The 17,873-nt window shown below is 41.0% G+C and overlaps 1 protein-coding gene across 7 annotated transcripts in view; it reads left to right on the top strand.

Moving 5' to 3' along the window:
- The window catches only part of TIAM1 (TIAM Rac1 associated GEF 1), a 276,930-nt gene that overhangs the window by 119,655 nt on the left and 139,402 nt on the right, over nucleotides 1–17,873 (top strand). The window contains exon 1 of one of the 7 annotated variants that reach the window (XM_084620564.1): nucleotides 5,194–5,261. The exons of the other annotated variants lie outside the window; for them this stretch is intronic. The gene's annotated coding sequence lies outside the window, so the exon portion shown is untranslated. Of the gene's footprint in view, nucleotides 1–5,193; nucleotides 5,262–17,873 lie in introns of those variants that run through there. 7 annotated transcript variants of the gene reach the window in all.

The following is a 17,873-nucleotide window of genomic DNA, read 5'->3' on the forward strand; positions in this document are numbered from 1 at the left end:
AGCATTCTCATATGCTAACCCTACCAAAAATCCTAACCACTTAGCCTCAGCTCTGTAACCTAAACCACGGGGAAATTTAGTCTCTTGAACTCGTTAAAAAAGGCAGATGGTCAATTGATACGAAGTTGGTAAATAGCGTTTTGTTGAGGGGAGGCGTAGTTATTTCCGTTATTGAACAACAGGTGTCCTTAAGTAATTTGACTGTCTTAACCCCACCCCCTTGATAGAGTTGGAAATGTACAGCCTATTTAGCACTATAAAGTGAAGTTTAACACCCTTTATATCTTAACTTGATATGTACGGAAGAGAATGACTTGATCCCGAATGAGTTATTGTACTAAGAGTTACACCCAGCCATATTTTTGACCAAAGTGATGTAATTTTAACAGTGGGTTAACTCATTCATTCCATACAACCTGCCTCAGAAAAATCCTCCATATCTTTTGACCCAGAACAATTTCAAACCAAGATCTATTCACACAGTGCAGCCCAGAAGATATGAGCACCATCATTAGCAGGAGGTGTTGGAGATGGATTAGCCATGTGCTTTGGATAGAAACTGATTCCATCACAAGAGTAACAATAAGACGGACACCTGAAGGCAAGCAAAAATGAGGCCGCTCGAAAACAAGATGGCAAAGAGCTGTGGAAGCTGAGCTGAAAAACCTGGGGCATAGCTGGGAAACCATTGAAAGACTTGCCAGAAACCGACAGGAGTCGAGGAGCTTCATCGTTGCCCTGAATGCCAGAGGCGTAATGGGAACATGATGATGATGATAACTCATGCAAGTTAATTAGTGGGTGTTCAGGGTGTGACAAGCCAGTGACGTTAATTAGGGTTGATAAATGAATCTTCTCAGTGTTCAGTTTTGGCTTGTGTCTGAGTGGAGGTCATCATTGCCACTTTCACAGATGGGGAAATTATTGGTAGTTTTGTTCCTCAGTCTGTCATGGACAAAGCCACGTTGGGAGATTTTGTTCCTTTGCAGATAAATCCACTTGTTACATTCAGGACTTCTATCTGGGTGTTTAGGAGAGTATGCCAACTCCTCTCAGGTTCTTTGCCAGTTGTTGATGCATAAGGAAAATCTTGAGGGGGTTTATTCCATAAATGATATTTGGTTCACATTGGACCAAAGGAGATGAAAGGAGACTCTTCATTTTTTTCTTCTTGCCAGGTATTTAAGAGGCAACATAAGAGGATGAGGAGACAGACCGTACCTGGTATTCTTGGTATCTTTTTTTTTATCAAATTATAATACTTTTGTGAACAACCCAAGCGTTGCTCTCTAGACATGTGATCTAGATTCTGTGAAGGTGAACAGACACCAAAGCCACTGAGAAAGGGAAAAGCGAAAAAACAAAGGAGTGGTGATTAGAGGGGACCATGTCTTGACCTGCAATGATTTTGTGTTAGAAGAAAAACTATCTGCCACAGATTGTGAATTTGGGGTTCATGACACCAGTCTGACCAAGAGAAACATGGGATGTGACTATAAGAGCTGGTTATGTCCTGCTAGAGTTCCTTATATATCCGTTGTTCTTTGTAGAAAAATACTGAAATTTCAGTTAGTTAATGCCTGCACAGTGCTTTGAACACGGCAAGGTCTGGATAAATCTATTATATAAATAAATAAACTATATATGAATCCACTGTTCCTCAACATGGTACCTGAGTGTACTTTATGGAAATAGTCTATGAGATTGAAACAGTACACCAGCAGGAGTTTAAATAATGTCAAACAAAATCTGAAGTGTTTTATTTTGCATGGTGGCAACATCTCGAGGCTGGAGCCCCATTGTGCTAGGTGTGTTCAAATATGTGGTAAGAGACGGTCCCTGATCCTAAGAAGTTACAATTGGAATAGAGAAATCAGTTGAAGTATTAATCTCCATTTTACAGATGGTGGACTGAACTATGGAGAAAGTAAGGTCAGATTTTCACATGAGCTTAACACCAAACGTTCTTAATGGAAGCTACTAGGTGCTGAGCTGTTTTGAAAATCTGTCCATTAGTGATGTGCCCACGGTCACATATGAAGTCTGTGGCTGAGTGGGGACCCAAACCCAGATTGCCCGAGTCCCTGCTCAGCGCCTTAACTACAAGACCATCCTTTTCTCAACATTGTGTAAATACACTGCTATTCAGGGAGACATACCCCAGGGTTGTAAAACATAGCACATATCACCTGTGTCTAAGTACTTATGTGGCAAAGAAAAAAGTAAAAGTTTAAATGCTTGCTTGCTTATGTGTGTCATAACAAACCCATATCAAGGTGTGTATCGGAGTGTCTCCGCTTAGCTGTTTGACAATAGCATGATCCAGAGCCTGGAAAAGCCTGTTCTCTGAAAGCAGACAGACATGAACTGACAAGCCATGGTTTTGCCTTGAAGGGCTAACTGCAAGGATGTTGTCAGTCAGCTTCTGCAAGCCCTCCTCAGCTGGTATGCGTCACTTATTTTCTTGGAACGTGGTCAGATCATAACATGTCATCCATATGAATCACCTACCATAGTCAGACTTAACTGAAGGCATATCTGTGCGTTTTGCAGCAAAAAATCTCAGAGAAGAGGAAGGTTAGGGACAGCCAGGCCTAAGGTGCATGACCAAGGAAAAAGAGATTTTTGTTTCTCCCCTCATCAATCACAATTGGGCTCTGCCTGTGCCAAATAAGATTAAGGTCTGAATCAGCATAAAATATATCTGTTATGTGATTGCATCTGTGGCTTTTCCAGTTCTCCCTCTTCAGATGCCTGGCTTTTCTTTATTATTTGCTGCTTTTGTTTTAATATCATAGGTCACCATAGAAAGGTTAAATCACTGCTTTCTTTTCCACTAATTTAAACTTAACCAAAGGTCAAATTGACATGACTTACGTTGTATTTTTTTGTTGTCTGAAGCTTTCTGAAAGAGGCAGTTATAGAGGTACTTCCGATTGTTAATATTTTTATAGGAATCTTGGGTAAGCCAACGGTTTAATTACTTAGCTAACAGCAGGCCAGTAGGATAAGATGTCACAAATTGTTGTAACAGAATGCAAATTAACAGAGCACTTCAAGTGAAAAGGTGTGTCTTGTTTAATCTTTTTAGAGTTGAAAACTACTTAAGATAAAGGTTAAATAATCACTTTCAATCTGTCATCAGTGAAAATGTTTCTGCTTTAGGACTATAATATGTAATTGCTTTGTGTCTGTGAACCTGTGTGTGTATGTGTATAAACATTAGTGTCTTCTTTTTAGTGAAACTACTCTGACATTAGTAAGTTAAATCCCAAAGTGACATATAGTTCTGGATTCAGTGCCTCATGCTGGACTGTTAGCACCTGTATATCCACACTCCTCCTATAATCCTAGCTGCAAATGCTTGCTGTGTCCTGGTGAACCCGAAGAGAATTAAGAACAGTCCCTGTCATCTCCTGAATCACTCTCAACTCGCCAAACCTGCTCATTTGCTAGGAGTGTGTTAGTTACAGAAATTTAAAAATTCTGCAGGAGTCAGTCAATCTAGCTGATGGCTTTGTCCCATTCTTCCTCTAATTTGTATCTTGTGACTGATCCACTGACATTCTCTATTAGTCTTGCTCATTTTCTATTTTTCACTTAAGCTGATGCTCAGGCCCAGGTTTGTTTTCTCTCTCGCTGCACCCCCATGGATTAGAAAGGGTGTCTTCTATATTGGGCCATGATTTTTGGATTCATTCCTCCTGTCAAAAAAGGGCATCAAATCCTAACCATTGAAAAGATCTATTTCAGAGTAGCAGCCGTGTTAGTCTGTATTCGCAAAAAGAAAAGGAGTACTAGTGGCACCTTAGAGACTAACCAATTTATTTGAATTGGTTAGTTTCTAAGATGCCACTAGTACTCCTTTTCTTTTTTTGAAAAGATCTAATAAGCGTGGTAGCCTGATGACATCTGAGAGTGGGTAGGCATAACTGACATCTGATTTTTAAAGTATTTAGGTGCAAAATTATACATGCATTTAATGTCTGAATTTGCCCCAAACTGACCATTTACATATTTACTCAATTTGCATACCCATTCCTGATAATAGAGCATGCAAATTAGGTAAATTAGATAAGCTATTACCAGCAGGACAGTGGGGTGGGAGGAGGTATTTTTTCATATTCTCTGTGTATAAATAAAGTCTGCTGCAGTTTCCACGGCATGCATCCGATGAAGTGAGCTGTAGCTCACGAAAGCTCATGCTCAAATAAATTGGTTAGTCTCTAAGGTGCCACAAGTACTCCTTTTCTTTTTGTGAATACAGACTAACACGGCTGCTACTCTGAAACCTTTACAAATCAGAGTAGTCTCATAAATTATGTGCAAAAGTGTTTTTAGGATCAGGGCCTAAATCAGTGGTTCTCAACCTATTTACCATTATGGGCCACAGCCCGCATCCAATTCTATCTGTATGGTCCTGAGGATGTCATATGGGCCGCAGCTGTGTGCTGATGGGCCGCAAGCGGCCCACGGGATGCAGGTTGCGAACCACTGGCCTAAATGTATAGTATTTTGGGAGCTTTCAAGATGGAAAGCACTATTTACATGTCAGATAGCATTCTCCATCAGAGTACAGAGTCCATTTGGAAATGCAGAATAGGTCAGAATGTGTCTAATCTTCTTGATTTATGTGTCATTAGCACATGCTTTCCTGAAAAGAAAGAGAAAACGTTGATTTGAGCAGTATAAAGCGATTGACAGTCAAATTCAGCCCTGGTGAAACACCAATTGGGGTTACACCAGGGATGAATTTGATGCACTGCACCTAGTTTATTATATGTGGAGAGACTCTGACAAGGCATGAAGTAGCCAACCTGCCATTTCAGATGTTAGTAAGTCACTCTGAAAGTCTACTGTGTTGTAACAGTAGATTTGATATTTCAATTATTGGCTATTCTCACATTGTTTTACACTTGTGAATTCAAAGCACCCTGCAGAGGTGTCTGCAGGAATTTAGATCTGAGGAGCCACAGGGGGTTGAGACATTGAATGACAGAAATTCCCATCAGCCAGAGTTGTTTGTGTGAAGAATACCAAATGGAGCATTAAACTTGGGTGGGAGGGGGAAGAAGGGAGGTGAAAACCAAGGTTTCAAACACACCCAGTTGTCCCATCTCATCTTGGCATGAAACTTAACAAGTTACACCCACTGTCTGAGCCAGAAGTGGAATGAAACACTGACGCTTCCTCATTTCTGTTACGGGCTGTAAGACCTTGTGAAACACAACAGGAGAAAATGTTTGAGCTATTGATGAATGGTAAGTTACTTTTAAAAAAAACTTCTTGCTTTAATTTTTCTGATAGGGGATAGACATTACAGCAGTGAAATTCAGACTATGGAAACATGTTTGCAAAGTGTAGCATTGTTGTCTAAAATGCCATGTGTACTGGAATCTCTTAAGTCTGTCTCTTTTCACAGGCAAAGAAATGTTTTTCTAATTCATGCTAAATAAACCTTTGAGTGCTTCCTTTTCATTTTCAAAGGGTTTAGTGTTGCTCTCTAAGGCAATAGCAGAAGTACATACATTTTTTTAAAATTTTAGACTCTTTAAAACCAAATTAATTTAATGGAAGTTAGGTATTTGATAGCTAAATTCCCTTACAGAGAAAATGTAGTATCATGTTACTTATTAGAGATGCGTCCTTCCCCAGTGATCTGGCTTTATTTTCAGTAATTACAGGTTGCCATGCTCTTTAATTGTTTAAAATGAACCTTGTGAAAGGTTTCAACTTGAATAAAGCCCTGTTAGTTTCTGCACGGCACTGAAAACTTGAGCATTTGAAGGGCAATACTTCAGTAGTTTTAAAGAGAGGCAAAAAAGCTTAGATTTGATGAGGTCTCACTTGTATAACATTTCATAATATTGCAGAAACCAGGGCTACTTAAAGCTCTTCCATGCTGAGATGCCCCTTTTTCTGGTTATTTCCATTATTACTTAGAGTTATCTTACATGTCAGTTACTAATTTTAAACGTAAGTGTTTAATTCTGTTTTTTGAAGGCAGAATATGAGTACAGAACTCTGCTCCCCTGAGTAATTATGAATAGTAACCAAACTTACCAAGGTTGTCTATAAAAGCATTCAAAAGCTACCCTTTGTTGACAGTGGGTGTCAGCAGTGGGTGCAACTGAACATGTGTGAAAAAGGGTTCGACACAAGCCTAGACCTGGACCACCTTGTCCTGCACCGTTTCAGAAACGTCAACTATCGTTTATGAACTGCTGATGGACATGGACTATCTTACAGCTAAACTGGATTCAGAACTGGTTCAGATGCACTCTTTGTCCGCAATGAGTAATTTTCCTCATGCAGACAAAGCACGCATTTTTTGGTGGAGATAAGTCACATTGTAGCAGCTTTAAATATATCACTTTTGTCATTTCATTTAATACACCAGAAACCCGTTGTCAAGGCAGCTATTAATTTTTGACATTATTTTCCCATTCCAGGGTTGATTTAAACTTTCACATGCAATTAGCATTTTTGAACTGTGGGAGCAGTTTATGCAGGTATTTTTTCAATCCATTTTGAACTAAAACTGATCAGCTCTTTATGAAAATTCATAGACAATTGCTATGCTAATCATGGTAAATCATGCTAAGAAACCCAAGGCAAAAGTGTGGCTTGCTTAGTTACAGTTGCTAATTAAAGTGTATTCTTTAAAGGCTGCACATCTGTTATAAGTTGAAAATCTTGATTTGGGGAGGAAAAGCTTTATTTTTCTGATGGCTGGTATAAAAAATCTGGTATGCCACTGATTTAGAGCTGGATCCTGCAAGCGCTTGCTATTGGGCATGAGACTTGATATTTTTGCCTATTTATATCAACCATAAAGTTTCCATTGCCTTCAATGTAGACAGGATCAGGCATGTAAGACTTAATGGTGCAATAGTGAAGTCAGATGGGAATTTTGCCATTGGCTTTGATGGGAGCAGGATCAGGCCCATAATGCTTCCTCCTCTGAGCAACCACGTGCCCTGTTTTGTGGAGAACACTCAACACCTCACAACTGAGGGCCCTTTTAGTGTCCTTGAAGTGAGGCTTTGGCTGATTAGTCTGTATTGGCTCTTTACTGTGCTATGAGATAATAATGCAAGAAAAATAGACCTCTGGTAAGACTCTCAGAATGAAATATCAGTTTATTTAAAAAAAAAAAAAAAGAAAAAAAGAGTAAAAAGTCAAATGTAAAAATAAATCTCAGGGTCCATCAGTAAAACATTTAACAGCAAATGGTGCAGCACTTAATAATTGAGAGACCCTGGATTTGTGCTGGAAATGGCCCATCTTGATTATCATACACATTGTGAAGAGAGTGGTCACTTTGGATGGGCTATTACCAGCAGGAGAGTGAGTTTGTGTGTGGGGGGATGGAGGGTGAGAAAACCTGGAGTTGTGCTGGAAATGGCCCAACTTGATGATCACTTTAGATAAGCTATTACCAGCAGGACAGTGGGGTGGGAGGAGGTATTGGTTCATGGTCTCTGTGTGTATATAATGTCTTCTGCAGTTTCCACGGTATGCATCCAATGAAGTGAGCTGTAGCTCACGAAAGCTCATGCTCAAATAAATTGGTTAGTCTCTAAGGTGCCACAAGTACTCCTTTTCTTTTTGCGAAGACAGACTAACACGGCTGTTACTCTGAAACCTGTTAATAATTTTGTGTCTATTAAAATCTCTCTTTATATTATTTTGTTAAACTTACTACAGACTGTGCAGCATGTTTTAGTGAGTTTTGTGGAACAATAATCCATTACTAGATAAGAGGAATAAATTATTTATAGCTTAGAGTGTTTTAACATCCTACCATGGGGTTGTTAAGGAGGTCAAAATATAGAGCATTGAAAATGGGATTAATGCAGCTGTGCTGCAGACAGTGCAAAAGCAGAGGGAAAGGAAAAGTTACAGTAATCATATGAATATTTATATTTGAATCACAGTTCTTAAGAAATTGCACTTAAAACTTACCGGTTTCTAGACCAAAATGTATTTCCTGTGTGTGTCTCTTTCTGGTGAATAGCTAGCATTGGTTGTTAGCTCTCAAATTATTATGGAACCATGACACCTAAACAAACATGAATATCTTTCTTCTCTAGCTCAGCAGGCTTGTTCTTTGCTGCTTGTTTGGTTTCCCTGTGGGATGGTGTCAAAAGACTTTAGGAACAGTGAGCATTTATAATAAATAACAAATCTCCTTTTTCTACCAGGAGGAAGTTGTTGTTTTATTTCTGTGAATGAAGCTTCCATAAAGAACTCCTTTGCAAATGTAGTGAAAATACATTCCCGTTATTCATACGTATAGTAGTTGGTTTGAAATCCTTGTATGAAAACTTTGAGTTGATTCATTACAATGTGCTTTTTATGTAATTATTTTTTTTTGTTTTTTTAGAAACTTCCAGTTATGCTTTCACTAAGATTCTTTATAGTGCATGAATTAGAGACAATGTTAGCGCGTTTAGGCTCTGGTATTTTTTCCTTTACATGAAAGCCAGATACAGTGCCATGAGTAGCTTTAAAATAAAATTCTAAAAAGCAATCAGTGATCCAAATTCTAACCAGCATTATAGCACTATGCGTATCATGTAGTCATCAGTGTTGTGTAATTTATAGTCTTCCAAAGAGGCTGCAGAACCATGCTACCATTGTCCTTCAAAGGCTCTGTCTAGCTGGATCCTTACCAAAGTTTGAATGCATGCCATCTAAAATGTTGTAACATAGTGTGTATGGGGGTATCTAAACTACCTTATTTTCCTCCTAAAATTTCCCATGGTTGCTCTCGATAGAGATGGGAGTGTACCGTGCGAACCTAGTGTAGAGAAGACCACCAGTATTTTAACTACTGCATTGTCCAGTCCTACTAAGAGTAGGTCCAAATGACAGGGTGTTTAAATTGCTGTGCATATGCTGGTGTTCCTTTCCTTGCTGCCACTGGTGGAGCTGCCTCAGCAATGATAACTGTGTAACTTTTAGGAAAATAAGGCTATGTCTACACTATGGACCTTACAGAGGCGCAGCTGTACCGCTGCAGCTACGCCGCTGTAAGGTCTCCTGTATAGCTGCTCTGTGCTGGTGGGAGAGAGCTCTGAGCAGTACTGAATGACAACAGTGAGGAATGCTAACTATTATGTCTGCGCAGAGTGTTTGTAGAGAAGCAGGAGTCAGGGAATATTTGTAGCATGAAGGTTACTTTGCAATATTATTTTTTCTTTCCGAACCCTTAGGAACTAGTGGACCCAGTTTTGTACATTCAGATCAGTGGGAGTTTTTCTTACATAACAAGTACTGAATTAGTCCTGTTTAACAGTGCATTTATGGAGCACGTTTTTGACATCCGTATCAGTAATCTCAGTACTACTATCTTTGTCCAAACACCCTTCAGCAGGAAACAGGTTTTTTTTTTTGTTGTTTTTACAGTTACGGACCAGGCTGATGACCACACCGTGCGCTGCACTAGAGAGATCTCAGGACCTCTGGTGCTCAGGCTTCTTGAGTTCAGATGCATGGCAGAGTTGAGATGTTTTTGAGAACTGTGGGTAGTAGAATCGAGAGTGTTGGCTATGCTGCTTCCCCAGCTCTCTCCAGCCACTGGGTTCTACTTTAATCCCTGCTCCTGGTTTCTGTGTGACCTGTGGCAAGTTACTTAGGGTAAAGTTTTTTCAAAGGTGACCTCTCATTTGGGAGGCATTTATTTAATTGCTCAACTTTTAGACCCTAAGAGCCTGATCTTCAGAGGTACTGAACATCCCCCCAATGAAGTCAAGTGGAGTGGTGGAAGCCCCAGCACCTCTGAAAATCAGACCCAAAGTATCTTATGGTGTGTACCCCAAAAACAAAGGTGCCCAAAACTAACAACCACTTTCGAAAATGTTTCCTTACCCTCTCTGTACCTCATCTGCTGCATCTGTAGACTTGCACCACTTGCCTGTCATTGTAAAGCATTTTGAAACAGATAATTGTTGAAGAGCATGTAAGTGCAAAGTATTAGTATCATGAACAGGAAAGACGTTACATTCTGTTTTGTCTACATATGATACTGCAGTAGTTCGCACAGGGAGTTGATCAACCAAACAGCATAAGACTTTAAGCATAACTGCTCCCAGGTTTCCCAGGCTCCCAGGTTTCCTCATCAGGAAATTATTAGCTAATTCATTGCAAATTTATGCAATGAACAAAGTGGCTGTTCTGCCAAGCAGCTGATAACTTTAATTGGAAATGACATGTACAACATGCCTAAGATAACTTTGTTTAAAAATTACTAATGTGTTTTTAAAAGCAACGAAAGATTGTCCTTTTCCTTCTGCACAACTAGTGGTAAGGCAGCCATTAGGCCTAGGTCTAACTTTTGGTGTAATCCAAGCAAGGAAAGACAGTGTGTCCACATTTCAGATCTGAATCTGATGTGGTTTATAATCAGCGCCTGCATACTGAGTAGTCCTTTTTATCATTCTCAAAACCCTTCTGACTTTCTGAATGTTCACTGTTGCTAGTTTTGCTTCCGCCTTTTATTTCTTGATTTGCTTTTTTTTCCTATCTAGCATTCTGTAGAGATGATAGACAAAATAATTAAGGAAACAGAAGCTGACATCTACCTCCATATATATTTTAGGGTGAACTTTTATTTTTTTTATAGGTTTTCCTTCTGCATTAATCACTGCCATAATTGAGCACCTCCCAAATTATTACAAAGACTCTTGTTGGGCTCAGGGCTTCAATGTCTTAGACCGGGGTGGCCAACCTGTGGCTCTGGAGTGGCTCTTCAAAGGTTAATATGCGGCTCCTTGCATGGGCGATGATTCAGAGGCTGGAGCTACAGATGCTAACTTTCCAGTGTGCTGTGGATTGCTCACTGCTCAACCCCCTGATCTGCCCCTGGTCCTGCTACCACTTCACCCCTTCCCCCAATGCCCTTACCCCTTCTCCCGAGCCTGCTATGCCCTCACTACTCCCCACCAGAGTCTCCTGTGTGCTGCAAAACAGCTGATTGCAGTGGGCGGGAGGAGGGGGAGGCGCTGATTGGCGGGGCTGCCAGTGGGCAGGAGGTGCTTGGGGCTGGAGGGAGGTAGCGGATGTGGGGGCTGCTGACCTATTACTGTGGCTCTTTGGCAACGTTCACTGCTAAATTCTGGCTCCTTCTCAGGCTCAGGTTGGCCACCCCTGTGTTAGACATTGTCAAATACAACAGAAGAGACAGTCTCTGCTCTAAAGAGCTTGCAAATCTGAGATAAAAATCCAGACAAGGCTTGAGGAAAGGCAAAGTGAGCAGGCTGATGACAGGCATGTGTCATCTTACTTTCATGCCATTTTTGAAAAGTCTATTTGTGCTAAAAATAGTTTTAGGGTTTTTCTGGATGGAGCTTGGGGAGTAGATATGCTCTAGGAATTATTTTGGGAAGTTCTATGGCCTCTGTTACTCAGGAGGTCAGACCAGATGATCACAATGGTCCCTTCTGGCCTTGGACTCTATGAATCTATGCACTTATATTCGATGTAGGGGAACTGAGGCACAGAAAGTTTAAGTGACTTGCCCAAGTTCACACAGGAAGTCTGTGACAGAACCTGGAACAAAACCCAGCTCTCTTAAATGGTCGTCCAGCCCTAGTCCGTCTTCATTGTCTTCTGGGTGGATGTGCCGCAGCACACCACTCACCACTAGTCTGGTGCCTCCCCCTGGCTGCTCTGGGGATTAGGTCACCAGGTCAATGCCCACTCCTGCTGTTGCACGCTGTCACTTTGTGTCTCTGGTCTGCAGCATCTTTCTCACGCCAGGAACTGCAGCATCCTCTTCATGACTTAGCCCTCTGGCCAGGTCACTCAGTGTTCCTCCCTTCCAGTGTATATCAAAATCTTTCCTTCAGCAGCCCTAGGCAGTCTTCTCTTTCACTGCCTCAGGTGCCACCCTCTCAGTGGCTGGTAGGGGAACCTGGGCTCACTTTCTACTCTAGATTCCAGTTCAGCCATCCTCAGCCCAGCAGTTCTGAGCTTTACTTTCCCAGCCCTTTCTGCTCCTTCATTGGACTGGCTCCGCCTGGCCCCCGCCCCGGGAGTATCAGGTCCAAACTCTCCTCCCTCTTCCCAGGGAGTGATTGCTGCCTGCCTTCTTGCAGCCTTTCCCAGCCGCCCCCAAGTATTCCTCACTCTTCCCAGAGAGTGACTGCCCTTTCTCAGCAGCAGCCCCATTCTGTTGCCAGCTACCTGGTTTTATAGGCCTCGCCTGTTCCTGCTCATCTGAGCCTGCTTTCAGTTAGCTCCCTGGCTCCTCCTCCAGGTGTAGCTGGTGTAGTTAATTGGTCTAGCTGGCCATCTTAACCCCTGTCAGTCCTGTGTGGGGTGGGCGCCCCTTCACAGTGGACTGTACTTTTCTCAACTCTTGTAGTGTCCTAAAGCACAGTTAACAGGTTGCAGATGTCAGAGATGAAAGCATAGCCACTGTGCACCAAAAAACTTGACAGCCTTGTTGAAAGACTCTGGGACAGAATAAAGCAGTGAACATAGATAGAGAAGCCACAACATCAAAGTGATGAAAGCAGGGCTAGGTGGGCTACTTTCCTTTCTTTTTTCTCTTTTTAAACAACCTAATCTTAATGGTTTTTGTAGTGTCTATGTAGGGTTTTTTTGGAACATTTTTGTAGGGAGCATGAACCTTTAGTATTTCAGCTAAGGATGGAATAGTTGATAGCTTGGATGAGGGTTTTTTAATCACAGATCTCACAATATTTGGTGTTTCTCAACGTCCTTGTTCCTGGAGTTATGTGAATACAAGAGAATCTCACTTTTTGGGCTGGGGGGGGGGGAGGGAGAAAATAAAAACTAAGATTTGACCCCATTGATTAGAGGAAAAACTTGAAAACATGACCTGAATGCTTCAAAGATCAGAAGGTAAATAAAAATAACAATGTATTATTTATAAAAAAAATTCATGATTTTAAGCCAATCTCATGATTTTTTTGGACACTTGACTCTGGCAATACTGTATAATTTTCAGAGCCATAATAAAGGGCTTGGCTCCACTATGAATTGCCCTGACACTGACCTTCCTTTTGCTGAGCAGGTTAGGCTATGTGTATGCTACGGCCTATGACGGCAAAACATATGTCGCTCAGGAGAGTGAATATTTCACCCCCCTGAAAGACATAAGTTACACCAACATAAGCATTCGTGTGCAGAACGCTGTGTCAGTGGGAGAACGTCTCCTGCTGACAATAGCTTCTGCCGCTCTGCTCGTTTTGAGATACAGGACAAGCTCTTCAGAGCTGCTGACCCTGGGTCACTCCCATCAATTTCAGTATGAGGTATGGGTGCTCAGCAAATCTGGAAATGAGGCCCAAAATTAACTAGAGACAAAAGAAAACTGACCAAACAGAAGACAATTATTGGTGCTGCATTATATTGACAATCAGATATTGAGCCTTGTCAACAGATACATAAAGTTTTAATACCTTTATAAAATTCCACATAGAAACCAGTGTATTTGAACACTAGAGGGGAAACCTTTTAGTATGTTCTGACTCTTCTAACCCACCAATTCATTACACAAATGACAATAAAAAAATCCATGCCTCCATTCTTATCTGTACAAAGGTATTATTTATCTTTTCATGTTACTCTGAATTTGGGACAGAAAAAATGGCTGCTGTCACAAAGTTCCTTGAGCAGACTGAATAATCTCTTCTCCTTGTGTTCCTGAATAATCCTTGTGTTTCCCTTTTCCCAGCGGGAAGCATCAAAACGTGGTGATTCTGCAAATCAGGCTTTTATTTATTTATTTAAAAAAAATCTGTTTCCAAACTCTCACAATCAGTTAATTAATTTATGTAGTTATTTATTTAAATAAAAAACAACTGAAAAGGGTCAATCCAGCCTCTCCACAGGATCTACTAATTCCATGTGTCTCAGTGACTTTCTAGATGTTGGGAAGCCAAAATCTTTTTCTGTGGCTAAAGAAGGTTCAACTTTCACATTTGAAATCTCATCTAATAAAACAGGCAGAACAAGAAGAGGATTATCTTCTTGAGACACCTCATTTAAATTTAATAGAGCAAAGCAGGAGGCCTGGGATTTGTGTTCCAGAGCCTCCCACCTATAATGTCTATCAACATTATCTTGAAATAATTGCATTGGAGAGGGTCCTACATTTTTAATTTGATCTCTTTTAAAGAGGTTGTGTGATCCCTTTCTGTTTTTCCTAGGGATTCTTGTAGTTTTTTTTAATTTGAGGTCAAATGGTGTAAACTTTTGATATATTGTTTTGATGAAATTATACAGTATATTTAATGTAATCTCTTCTATCTAGTTAGATATTTATGTTCCTGTAATGTCAGAGTGCCTCATACACTAATGAATTTATCCTCGCATTACTCCTGTGACATAGGAAAGTATTATCCCCATTTTACAGATGGAGAACAGAGGCACAGAGAGATTAAGTAACTTTCCTATGAATCTGTGGCAGAGCCAGGAATGGCACTAAGGTCTCGAGAATACTCATCTAGTGCTTTAATCACAGGACCCACCTTCTCTTACACTTCAGAACTAAGGGTATGTCTACACTGCCCACATTACAGTGTGGCCATGGCAGCGCTGTGACATGGGCAGTGTAGACACGCTTTATTGCTGGGGGAGAGTTCTCCCGGCAATAAAAACTCCCCACCTTGAACGAAGGGGGGTAGTACAGCTCCTGGCGATAAAGTGCTGTCTATACTGGCTTTTTTCAGAACTGAAACTTTTGTCGCTCGTGGGGGTGTTTTTTCACACCCCTGAATGATGAAAGTTTTAGCGCTGAAAGTGGCAATGTAGACACAGCCTAAATAAACTAAACCCAGTCCTCTAGGTCTTTGAGAGTCACAGACAGGGAGGATTGGAACATGGCAGCTGCACTCCCAAACCCGCAGAACAGCTAACAGAACATTGTAGATCTCAGACAATTAATAATCTCAAATTTTGAAAACCAATGCTGCAGTTAAACATGTCTGTGCACATCTTTGAAAAATGTCCTCTGGCTGTTTGACCTGACTGATCTCTGAATGCCATCATAACTTGGTGAACATGAGGAAAAAAAAACAATTGAAACAAAGTTGAGAAACATGTGGGAAAGCCTATATGATTATTGCAAGTTATTTCATGAGACTAATGACACAACGTGGGATTACTGGTGGGAAAGAACTATATAATGTTGACTAATTTATTCAACATTTCTGATAGTTAATCATCTTCGATCTAGATTGTTGCTAGCCATGCCATTGTAAACCATGAATTTCAGTCTCTGAAATCACCTCAGGCTGAAAGTGCTTATCCCAATAATTGGTCCATCAAATCCATTATTTTAAAAATTATTTTCATTTAATTGTAACATTTTATAAACCCTAAATGATTAAAGAAAACATATATGAAGGGCTTGATTCTTAAGTGTGTTAGGCATGGAAATTGTTTAATTTGCCCCTCCAAGTTACTGTAATTTCATGTGTAATTTGAGTGATTATGGAATTAATAACCAGTTATGCATCTAGCCATCTTCTGCATGTGCAAATAGCCATTTTCCTTGGGCTGTGCATGCAAATGTGCATTTTGTGTTTGAAAATCCCATATGTAAGCCCTGATTTTCAAAGGTCCTCAGAGAATTAGGCCAATTTTGAGTGCTTTTCCATGCTGAAAGTCCCAAGACTTTCTAAATAAGGGCTTGTCTACACATAATATAAAGTTTGCGGACGATACCAAGCTGGGAGGGTTTGCAAGTGCTTTGGAGGTTAGGATTGAAATTAAAAATTATCTGGACAAACTGGAGAAATGGTCTGAAGTAAATAGGATGAAATTCAATAAGGACAAATGCAAAGGAAGGAGCAATCAGTTGCACACATACAAAATGGGAAATGACTGCCTAGGAAGGAGTACTGCGGAAAGGGACCTGGGGGCCATAGTGGACCACAAGCTAAATATGAGCCATCAGTGTAATACTGTTGCGAAAAAAGCAGACATCATTCTGGGATGTATTAGCAGGAGTATTGTAAGCAAAGCATGATCCATGAATCTGGAAATCCTAGATGCCCCATCATCTCAGGCATTGGCACCCTGACAGCAGGATTGTCTGGCTATGTAAACTCTCTCCTCAGGTCCTATGCTACCAGCACGCCTAGCTATCTTCGAGACACCACTGACTTCCTGTGGAAACTACAATCCATGGGTGATCTTCCAGAAAACACCATCCTGGCCACTATGGATGTAGAAGCCCTCTACACCAACATTCCACACAAAGATGGACTACAAGTTGTCAAGAACAGTATCCCCGATAATGTTACGGCAAACCTGGTGGCTGAACTTCGACTTTGTCCTCACCCACAACTATTTCACATTTGGGGAAAATGTATACCTTCAAGTCAGCAGCACTGCTATGGGTACTGCATGGCCCCACAGTATCCCAAAATTTTTATGGCTGACTTAGAACAATGCTTCCTCAGCTCTCGTCCCCTAATGCCCCTACTTTACTTCTGCTACATTGATGACATCTTCATCATTGGACCCATAGAAAAGAAGCCCTTGAGGAATTCCACCATGATTTCAACAATTTCTGTCCCACCATCAACCTCGGCCTGGACCAGTCCACCCAAGAGATCCACTTCCTGGATGCTACAGTGCTAATAAGCGATGGTCACATAAACACCACCCTATACCGGAAACCTACTGACCGCTGTACTTACCTACATGCCTCCAGCTTTCATCCAGACCACACCACACGATCCATTGTCTATAGCCAAGCTCTAAGATACAACTGCATTTGCTCCAATCCCTCAGACAGAGACGAACACCTACAAGATCTCTATCAAGCATTCTTAAAACTACAATACCCACCTGCTGAAGTGAAGAAACAGATTGACAGAACCAGAAGAATACCCAGAAGTCACCTACTACAGGACAGGCCCAACAAAGAAAGTAACAAAATGGCACTAGCCGTCACCTTCAGCCCTCAACTTAAACCACTCCAGCACATCATCAAGGATCTACAACCTATCCTGAAGGACGATCCCTCATTCTCACAGATCGTGGGAGACAGGCCAGTCCTCGCTTACAGACAGCCCCCCAACCTGAAGCAAATACTCACCAGCAACCACACACCATACAACAAAGACCCTAACCTAGGAACCTATCCTTGCAACAAAGCCCGTTGCCAACTGTGTCCACATATTCAAGGGACCCTATCATAGGACCTAATCACATCAGCCACACGATAAGAGGCTCATTCACCTGCACATCTACTAATGTGATATATGCCAACAATGCCCCTCTGCCATGTACATTGGCCAGACTGGACAGTCTCTACACAAAAGAATAAATGGACACAAATCAGACATCAAGAATTATAACATTCAAAAATCAGTCGGAGAACACTTCAACCTCCCTGGTCACTCAGTTTCAGACATAAAAGTCTCAATTCTCCAACAAAAAAAACTTCAAAAACAGACTCCAACGAGAAACTGCAGAATTGGAATTAATTTGCAAACTGGACACCATTAACTTAGGCTTGAATAAAGACTGGGAGTGGATGGGTCATTACGCAAAGTAAAAACTATTTCCCCATGCTAATTCTCCCCCCGCCCCTCCCTCCCGTTACTCTCACCTTCTTGTCAACTGTTTGAAATGGGCCATCTTGATTATCCCTACAAAAGGTTTTTTTTTTTTCTCTTGCAGGTAATAGCCCATCTTAATTAATTGGGCTTGTTACAGTTGGTATGGCAACACCCATTTTTTCATGTTCTGTGTGTATATTATATCTTCCTACTGTATTTTCCACTGCATGCATCCAATGAAGTGGGTTTTAGCCCCACGAAAGCTTATGTCCAAATAAATTTGTTAGTCTCTAAGGTACCACAAGTACTCCTAGGTTTTTT

Source organism: Lepidochelys olivacea, assembly GCF_965140295.1.
Source record: "Lepidochelys olivacea isolate rLepOli2 genome assembly, chromosome: 1".
NCBI lineage: Eukaryota > Metazoa > Chordata > Testudines > Cheloniidae > Lepidochelys > Lepidochelys olivacea.